Here is a 10,843-nt window from a genome sequence, read left to right as displayed (position 1 = left end):
AGTATCCAAATCAAAAAAAGAAGAAAAAGGTGAAAAATACAGAAAATAGCATAAAGATATGTAAGACATTGTGAAAAGGTTGAACATATGTGTAATTAAAATTCCAGAAGGGTTCTAGAGTGAAACTGAATTGGAGCAATAGGGGCAATATTTGAGAATTTTTCAAAATCAATTTGAAGGTATCAAGTTATAGATTTAAAGGGATCAAGTTATAGATTCAAGAAGTACTACAAACCTTGAGCAAGATAAATCCAAAGGAAAACACATCTAGGAATAGCATAACCAAATTTCCAGGAAAACAAAACAAAAAAAGAAAATCCTCCCTAAAATCAGTCAGACTATCTTCCATATTACCCTCAGGAGAACAATGAGAAACAGAAGTAATGGAAGTCAAAGGACTCTGGGATAACATCTTCTAAATGCTAAAAGAAAATAACGGCCAAGCAAAAGTATATTTCAAATATTAAGGTGAAATAAAAACATTTAAGACAAAAAGTAAGAGGATTTGTTGCCAGCAGACCTGTGCTTTAAAACAAAGAAATCTAATAGGAGCCCTTTAGGCAGAAAGAACAATTATCTCTGGTATAAGATCATAAAAATGTGGAGGAATAAAAAACACTGGAAAATAAACATGAATAATGACTATATAAAACTATAAAAATGACTATTTGGAGACTTTAAAAAAGCTAGTACTAGCTAGCCTGCTTTTCAGGTCTTGTATGTTTAGAAATTTTCACTGTTTTTTAAAAATCAAAAAAGGATTGTCTTAACTAAGACAACAAAAAAAGGAATATTCTGTTTCCTTCCACATGAGGGGCCATAAAGCATCAAAAAAACTAACCTCAGCCTTTCTACTCACTGAAGAATAGGGCTTGTGATGGGCCCTCCAGGGATTATTTAAAACCTCATCAATCACTGTTTAGAAACCAGCCCCACAAAAGGAAATTATCAAGACTCTTGAGAGTCCCCTGGACTGCAAGGAGAACCAACCAGTCCATTCTGAAGGAGATCAGCCCTGGGATTTCTTTGGAAGGAATGATGCTAAAGCTGAAACTCCAGTACTTTGGCCACCTCATGTGAAGAGTTGATTCATTGGAAAAGACCCTGATGCTGGGAGGGATTGGGGGCAGGAGGAGAAGGGGACGGCAGAGGATGAGATGGCTGGATGGCATCACTGACTCGATGGACGTGAGTCTCGGTGAACTCCCGGAGTTGGTGATGCACAGGGAGGCCTGGCGTGCTGCGATTCATGGGGTTGCAAAGAGTCGGACACAACTGAGCGACTGATCTGATCTGATCTAATCTGAAGATGCTAACATACTAAGGGCAAGGCTGCTGTGTTACAGGGCCTCACCCATTGAACTGTGTGTACATGATCCCAATAAATTGTCCCAACAATCCCAGCAGGTAGGTGTTTTTCTTCCTGTTTTATAGGAGTTCAGAAAAGTTAATGAAATAACCGAAAACTGTACAGTTAGAAAACGATGGAGGGAAGGGGAGGAGCAAGGACCATGGCCTCTATGGTAGCTCTTGCAGTAGGCTAGGAAGGAGAAAGGTGACGCATTTCATGACAGCTGTTTGCCTCACAAATTCCGGGACTCATGCAGTGCTGTGAAGAAGCTGTTCACAATATAAACAGATAACAAGCAAGGAGGACCTGCCTGTTCCAATGGAAAATCCTTATAAAGAGCCTCTGAAAAATTATATCTTGTGTGGAAACCGTGTAGATTGTAAGAATATACAGCTTTTATCCCAGTTTATGTCTCCATTTACTGGATGCATTTATGGGAGGCACATAACAGGTCTTTGTGGGAAGAAACAAAAAGAAATCACAAAAAGAATTAAGAGAGTTCAAATATAGGAAGTTATGCCAGTTACATATAAGGATCCTGCATATCTCAAAGACCCTAAAGTTTGTAACATCAAATATAGGGAGTAAATTATATAAAGTTGTCATCAATAAACTTACTTTGCAATTAAAAAAGAAAAAAGAAAGTAATGGATGTTTAGATTTTAAACCAGTTCTACAAAGCCCATGGTCTTTCCACTGTACCAAGCCAGAGGCTAGAAAGGCTCCAGCCAGTGAAATAAAGTGAGTCACATAATAGTTAAAAGAGAAGATCTAAAGATGTGTAGCACATGTGCGCAATACTCTTCAAAACAGAGTGAAATGATAAAGGGATGGATGGATGAATGAATGGACGGAATACATGTGCATGTGTGCTCCGTCGCGTTCGACTCTTTGTGACACCATGGACCTCTGGCCCACCAGGCTCCTCTGTCCATGGAATTTTCCAGGCAAGAATACTGGAGTAGGTTGCCATTTCCTTCTCCAGGGAACCTTCCCAATCTAGAGATGGAACCCGAGTCTCTAGTATCTCCTGCATTGGCAGGTGGATTCTTTATCACTGTGCCACCTGAGAAACCCCAGAGATTATACAACAGTGTAAATCAACTATGTTTCAATAAAAAAAAATTTTAAGAGCTATCAGAATGGGCCCAGCAGCTCTCTGGGAAGTTCACTTCACCTGCCAGTAGGTGATCTTTTAAAAGACAAATAAAGCAAAACAAAAATAAATAAAGCTGCAATATATTTGAATGTTAAATAATTCAAACAATAAAGAAAACAAACAAAAAATCAGATTTTCTCTGTACTTGAAAGATTCAATCTCCTTCTCTAGTGGAAATGGTCATTGATTTTTTTATGCTCTTATGAATGTAGATCTATGTTGATACTATACCTACATCTATGTGTACATATATATGTGTGTGTATAAATATATATGTATATACTTTTTCCTTGCACAAACAGAAGCATACTACACAGTGGACACTGAGCCTTAAGAAAAGCCATGCCTTTGGGGGGCATGGCTCACAGCATGTGGGATGTTATTTCCCTGACCAGGGATGGAACCATTGCGCCTTGCATTTGAAGTGTGGAGTCTTAACCACTTGTCCTCCAGGGAAGTCCCTGAACCTTGATTTTTCACATAACTATTTTTTTCAAGATTTTTTTCAAATGTGAACCATTCTCAAAGTCTTTGTTGAATTTGTTACAACATTGCTTCTGTTTTATGTCTTTTGGATTTTTTGGTCACGAGGCCTGGGGGATCTTAACTGCCTGACCAGGGGTCAAACCCACACTCCCTGCATTGGAAGGTGAAGTCTTAACCACTGGACTGCTAGGGAATTTCCTCACATGAGTTTTCATATAATGAAGGTTGATCTTATCACACATATAAATCTAACTCAAGCTACACTGAAGAGTCCATTGAAAAGATGAACTATCTTTTAATGAAATAAGCCCTATTAATGGACATTTAGAGTATTCTAGGTCTTTGATATTAAAAATAATACTTTCAATGGAAATAAGTCCTCATGTATATGTGAAAGTGTTAGTTGCTCAGTTGTGTCTAACTCTTTTCGACCCCATGGACTGTAACCCGCCAGACTCCTCTGTCCATGGGATTCTCCAGGCAAAAATACTGGAGTGGGTTGACATTTCCTTCTCTAATATGTGCAAATAGTGTATAGGATAAATTCTTGGACATAGAAATGCTGAGCAAAAGTATATATGTTTTTTTTTTTTTAATAGCTATGGCCAACTAATGCTTCCAATAGATTGCACTAGATTTACACTCCCTCCAACATAATATGGCAACCAATTTCAACATACCTATAAATCATCAAAGTTTTTAGTTTTGTGAAGTGTGAGGCTAAAAACCATATCTAATCATTTTAATTTGCATTTATCTAATTTTAAGTGCAGCTATTTGTCATATGTTTCTAAGTAATTTATCTTTCTTTCTTCAAAATGTCTATTCATATTCTTTGCCCATTTTTTATTGGATTGTTGACTTTTTTCTTTTTAATATTCATATTCATATACTAAGGAGATGAGCCCTTGATCTGTCACATACTGTTGCAAATTTTTTTTTTCTAGGTTATTATTTGTCTTTAAATGTTATCTATGGTATCCTTTTGTTGTAGAAATGTTTGTTCTTTATATAATCAAATTTATCATCTTTTTCTTTTTAATGTCTAAGCATCAGGTGATCTCATTAGGCATGAGGCTGCAATGGCCAGGAGCCATATCATTTTTGCTTGTTTGTTTGTTAAACTGTCTCAAGATGCAGAAAAATTTGCAACGATATTCATAAAAACCTTTATTCTGGAGCACCAATGAGCAATAATAACATCTTTCCTGGAAATTTTTTCTTGAAGACCATTGTCAGTATTTTTGAGGTTATTTAAGACAGTATGATAACATATAAATGTTGCCTATAGAAACAATACTATGAACGTTTAGGACTCCCCTTTCCCCTCATTGGGAAGTTGCCACTGAACATTTAAAAGACTGCCAAGAGGCAGCTGTGGAAGAAACTAGTGACCCTGTGCCTTAATCCAAAAATCTTAACTACTCCTGTCACTGTGCAGTGGTATTTCATAGTGATGACTGTCTTCAACTTTACAAATACTTACCTGGTGACTGATTATATAATATGATCCGCATGACTAAACTAGGCAACCAGGCATTACCATCTCCATTTTGCAGATATGAGAATTAGGAAAGGCAGTGGCCTTAGTTTATACAGCTACCAAGTAGCAGAAGGCAGCTAGAATTAAGGTCTTTTGATCATAGATGCAAAGTCAGTCTTTCTGGCTCAGCTCACTACTTCTCTCCCTGCTGCTAAAACACTTCACCACCAAAAAAAAATTGCTCCATGGAACCAGCCTCATTAACATGTCATGCCTGAGGCTTGTCTATTCAGTTCAGTTCAGTTCAGTCGCTCAGTCGTGTCAGACTCTTTGTGACCCATGGACTGCAGAACGCCAGGCTTCCCTGTCCATCACCAACTCCCAGAGGTTGCTCAAACTCATATCCATCGAGTCGGTGATGCCAAACCATCTCATCCTCTGTCATCCCCCTTCTCCTCCTGCCTTCAATCTTTCCCAGCATCAGCGCCTTTTCCAATGAGTCAGTTCTTCACATCAGGTGGCCAAAGTACTGGAGCTTCAGCTTCAGCATCAGTCCCTCCAATGAATATTTAGGACTGATTTCCTCTAGGATTGACTGGTTGGATCTCCTTGCAGTCCAAGGGACTCTCAAGAGTCTTCTCCAACACCACAGTTCAAAAGCATCAATTCTTCGGCACATAACAGGAATATAAGACTCTGCTTCTTACCCTGACAGGTCACCTTTCAGGAGCAGAGCTGTACTGGACCCCGCTCTGTCAGGTGGAGCATGAGAACACCAGCTGATTTATGCTCAAATTCAATGATCCCTATAGAATAGAACTGCAGGAAAACTGACAGCAGACTCCTCACTATGTTATGAAGGACACTGGTGTTTACAATACCTACTTACAGATTCACATTGATACACAGATCACAAACCTCTTTGGAACCTCACTTCTTCCAAGAATGGGCTGCCACTCTAAATCATGGCACCAAAGATACAGTGCTAAGTCTTCAGTTCAGAGCCTATGACTGTGAACTTGTCTCCTAAGGAGAATAACAACAAAGGCAGGTAGTCTGAGCAACTACTGATTATTTGGTACAGCTGCAGATATCCCGCACTACTAATAATTTAGACAGTGTAACTTATTTCAGTTTGGGGGTAGGAGAAGCCATCCTGTGTACTCTAGGATGTTGAGTAGCATGTGGCATCATTTCTCTACCCACTAGATGCCAGTAGCAATCCCTGTCCCCATTATAACAACCAAAAACTGTTCCAGACATTGCCAAATGTCCTCTGGGGAACAAGACCACGTCCAGCTGAGAAACAGTGATACAAGACCTTAAAACATTCTGCCAAATACCTGAAAAGACCTCTGATTACCAGTGATGGATCTATTAGATGAGATCTCAGATTGGTCCACTGCTCAAACTCAATGGGAAAAGAATGACTAATAGAAAAACTATCTGAGTATACCAAACTACAATTAAAGTTTGCAAACAACCCACTCCAGTATTCTTGCCTGGAAAATTCCATGGACAGAGAAGCCTGGCAGGCTACAATCTATGGGGTTGCAAAGGTTGACTGAGAGACTAACACACACACACATACTTATATTTATATATATTCTTTATCCCCATTCCTCATTCTCATCCCATCACTCCTCAGTGGGATCTATCCTAATATGTTTAACACATTTCATTTGTTTGCAAGTGTCCTTGTATAACATGTACCATTTTGAATATATTCTTCTCATTAAAGTAAACACAAGTCTGCAACTGCTTATCCACAACTCTGAAACCTCACAGCTCTGGACCCCAAAAGTTTTTCCTTAAACTCACTTAGCAAAATCTGATGCATGGGACATGAGGTTATTTGTAGCCTTTATCCACTTAATGTAACCCATTCCTACATTTGGCTGCAGAAATATTGTGTTCAATCATGAGATGCTGCCTTTTCTTTTTCTAAAATCTAATTTTTTTGTATTTCTAAACAAACCTGACTGCAAGAGGTTTAACTGTCTGTGTCTAGTATTATACACAGATCTTATTCTGGTTTTATCTTTATGTTTTTACCTAGTATTATGTTTTAAAGATATACTCATATTGATGTGTATACATCTAGTCCACTGCTTCTAAATGTGGCAGAATACTATAGGAAGTGGATCCCTCACATTCTATTTATTCATTTCCCCGCTGGTGGGCAGCTAGATGGTCTCCAACTCCCACCACTACAACCAATGACTTAAATGTATGAACATCTTCATACATGCCCTTTTATGGACCATGGGATCTATATCTCTTTAGGATGTATACCCAAGCTAGAACACTGGATAATCAGGTATGCATATACTTAATCCAACTGAAGCCAGACGCCAAAATGCCCTCCAGGATAGCTGCATCAGTCTACTTGCATTATATAAAAGAACCTGGGATCCTACATTTTCACCAACACTTGTCAGTGTCCAATGTACTCATTTTTTTTTGGTGGTCTAAAAGGTCAAAGTGATATATTCTTCTTCTTTGCTGTTGTAGTTTTCAGATTATACAATATTTGACCATCTCATGATGCTGGTTAGCCTTTGAGGTTTCCTTTCTGTATATTGTTGCCTGTTCATAAGTTTTGCCCGTTGTCATTGGGGTTTCTTTTTCTTACTGACTTTTAGTCTTCTATACCTCTGTACCTTCTATACTTTCCTGTTGGTTTTAGACATTGCACAATATTTTCTCCCAGTCTGTCAGCTATCTGTTAACTTTGTCCATAGTTAACAGGAAATCATACTACAGAAATTTTTAATTTTATGTAATCAAATATATGAGTATTTCACTTACGACTTGGGGCTTTCCTGTTTTTTTAAGAAGTCCTTCCCACTCTTGAATGATGAAGATAGTGTCCTACATTTTCTTCTACTACTGTAATAATTTTACTTTTCACATTTAGTCTTTAATCTACTTCTAAGTGGCTCCACTTCTGTATGATAAAATTTTCTACTAAACAATCCATGCTTCCCTGATTGATCTAAGTGCCATCATACCTTTATACTAAATATACATACATATGAGTCTGTCTATAATTTTCTATTTTGTTTGAAAGGTGCATTTGACTGTCTTATTGCCAAATGTTATTTTTATTACTATTGCTCTGAACTATATCTTTATATCTGGTAGGACTATTTGCCTATCTCTATTATTTCTTTACAGGTTTAACTTAGATATTCATGGGCTTTTATTCTTATATATTTTGAAAGTTAGTGAAAGCTAAGTCACTCAGTTGTGTCCGACTCTTTGCAACCCCATGGACTGTAGCCCACCAGGCTCCTCCGTCCATGGGATTCTCCAGGCAAGAATACTGGAGTGGGTTGTCATTTCCTTCTCCAGGGGATCTTCCCGACACAGGGATCGAACCCAGGTCTCCCGCATTAGAGGCAGATACTTTAACCTCTGAGCCACCAGGGAAGCCCCAAAGCTAGAGTACTGTGATTAGGCTTATTATTAAGTTCCTCGGGAAAGTTATTTGTAATTTGTTTTGGGATTGCATTGAATATGTGAATTAACTAAAAGAGACTTGAGCTATTTATATCTTAAGATCTTCCACCCAAGGTTATGTGTTTCCATTTAAATTAAATCACTCTATGTTCTTGACTGAATTTTCCCCAATGGTGATTTTATGCTTACATTAACTCATGTAATAATCACAACCACCCTACAGTACCTTTATTATCATCATTTTTCAGATAAGGAAACTGAGCTCAGACAGATAAGTAATTTGCACAAGAACACACAGCAAGTAACTAGCAGAACCTGGATTCAAACAGTTTAAAGTCTATATTCTTAACCACTGTACTGCTTCCCCATCAACAGGCAGTTACTTTATAGTTTGGCTGCTATTGTGAATGGTATCTTCTTTTTATTACTGTCTATTTATTATCTGGTACATTATTTTTATTATGTTTTCTAAAAGGTTGTTACAGATGTAGAGAAATTTGGTTGATTTTTGAAAGTTAGTATTTGTATCCAATGAAGTTTATAGATAGAGTTCATACAGATTAATTCTCTTATTAGTTTAGTATTTGATCTATTCTTTCTGTTGCTTTTTTATATATCAACTCTAAATAATGAGAGTTTTGTCTTTTACTTTCCAATTTTAAATCTCTCATTTCTTTTTCTTTCCTTATCTCATTGGCCAAGACTTCCAATATAGTGCTAGACATCATGTAATAGTGATCATGGCCAAAGAATGTCTTTTATAGAAGAGTAATGTTATCTCAGAAGAAGGCTGTCCTTTTATCTTGGCTACAGAATGTGCAGCACATCAGAGAACTGTTTCACTAAAGTACAGGTTAGAAACCATGTCTGGTGGCCAAGAATCCATTCTGAGCATAGGCCTGATGTTCATTTACGCTGCAGAAATTCTTTTGCATAGGAGACAGCCCTTCCAAGGGAGAAATGGCTCAGCTAAACTTGACTTCATTCTGACTTTGCTGCTGCTGCTGCTGCCAAGTCGCTTCAGTTGTGTCCGACTCTGTGCGACCCCATAGACAGCAGCCCACCAAGCTCCCCCGTCCCTGGGATTCCCCAGGCAAGAACACTGGAGTGGGTGACTTTAAGCACACATAACTCCATCCTAAATCCCTATGGCAACAGTACAGCCCAGCACCCCTTATTTGCTTCACACAACCTGCAGATGCAGCTGTTTCTGACAATGCATTGCTCTCTATCCCCAAGGGGTAATTCATAGACCACAGCATTGGAAGGAGCCTTAGAGAGCAACTGTTGGTCTCATTTTATACACATCTAAAAGTCCCTATGGTGAGTATCTCATAGCAGATGATCTGCTAAGGGGACTGATACCAACAAAAGAGAGAGCTGGAATCAGAAAAGGGGTTAACACAGCTTTCTCCTAATTGGTTTCATCACCACATCTTTAGTAAAGGTTGGCCCTGCCTTGCATTCACAGTAACATCTCAAGGCTTACTACGACTTCATCCATCCAGACTTCAACAGGAATCCAGAGGAAGTGCCACTCTTCTCTCCTGTACTCCTGAAGGCTTATCCCTCTACAAGATGAGTGCATCTGCCTAAAGGTGGACACTGGACACCAGACACTGAAGTTCTGGGGCCATAGTGCAGTCAGATCCATTGGAGGCTCTGAGTGGATGATCAAACACACCCTTCCCTTTCATACATACCCAGGGTGACTAACGCTCATGGTAGAAATGAGTGAACTAAAAAGTCCCACAGGAACCTCAAACCCAACACATCCAAAGTGGAACTTCTCAGTGTCTCCTCCAAACTCACTCCCCTCTTACAGTAACCCCTGCACAGGAACCAGAACAACCTCTCTTCACCCATCCTCAGCACCTTCCTATCCTACTCACCTGAGGAGTTACCAAGTCTTAGTCCCTCCCCACCCTGAGGATTCCATTGCCCACCCTTGAGGCTCCAATCTGAATAGGGCTTGGTCATGCCCTCCACTCCTGACCCCTGGGACCCATCCCCCGTGTGTATGTGTGTGTTAGTCACTCAGTTTTGTCTGACTCTTTGTGACCCTATGGACTGTAGCCCATCAGGCTCCTCTGTCCATGGAATTCTCCAGGCAAGAATACTGGAGTGGGTTGCCATGCCATCCTCCTCCAGGGGATCTTCCCTACCCAGGGACTGAACCCAGGTTTCCTCCACTGCAGGCAGATTCTTTACCTTTGAGCCACCAGGGAAGCCCCTCCTCCACACTACTGCTGATTTTCCCATCATGCAAATGCAACCGCATCTCCTGCCTAAAACCCTAGACTGCGTCCCACTATTCTCAGCAGAATGTACACTTCCCAGCAGGGACCCTACTACCCCCACAGCACAGCACCCTGACCCTTTCCAACCTCACACCCCGTACAGGACTGCTAGATCACTCCCTTCCTTTACCTTCCCCAACCGTGTATCTGATCCCTGTTCCCTCGACCTAGAACTTGCATCCCATCTCACCCGCAGCGGTCTAATGTCTACTCACCTGTCAACAATCAAGTCGCAGCTCCCTCCTTCTGGGCGCTTTTGCTGCCTCCTCAAATGCATGCTCCTTGATGACGTTTCTCCGACCTCTCCTCCCAGGACTCTGTACATCCATCCCACTAAACTCTAATGATTCTCTCCTGGACACTGTAAGAAACTGGATTTTCTAAGAGTAGTTATTGCATAGCCAGTCTGGTTTCATCCCTTTTTGTATTTTAGATGGTACCCAGGAATAAAACACATTGAGTCAGATTTGGTGTGGGAGTGAGCCGAAAGTGACCAGTTCACTGCTGGGTGCCCCTCGGTGTCACCCTGGCACACCGTGGACTATATGAAAAAAAAGAATGATGATTGAATGATTTGCCTACCCTCCTCCAGAACTAGG

General features: G+C 39.9%; 1 pseudogene; it reads left to right on the top strand.

Moving 5' to 3' along the window:
* The first annotated feature begins 1,372 nt into the window (after nt 1–1,372).
* LOC129644498 (28S ribosomal protein S18c, mitochondrial-like) lies at nt 1,373–10,726 on the top strand (annotated as a pseudogene).
* The last annotated feature ends 117 nt before the right edge of the window (nt 10,727–10,843 follow it).

Source organism: Bubalus kerabau, chromosome 2 (genome assembly GCF_029407905.1).
Source record: "Bubalus kerabau isolate K-KA32 ecotype Philippines breed swamp buffalo chromosome 2, PCC_UOA_SB_1v2, whole genome shotgun sequence".
Classification (NCBI taxonomy): domain Eukaryota; kingdom Metazoa; phylum Chordata; class Mammalia; order Artiodactyla; family Bovidae; genus Bubalus; species Bubalus kerabau.
The sequence above is the reverse complement of the archived record's forward strand: the minus strand, read 5'-3'. Positions and strand labels throughout refer to the sequence as shown.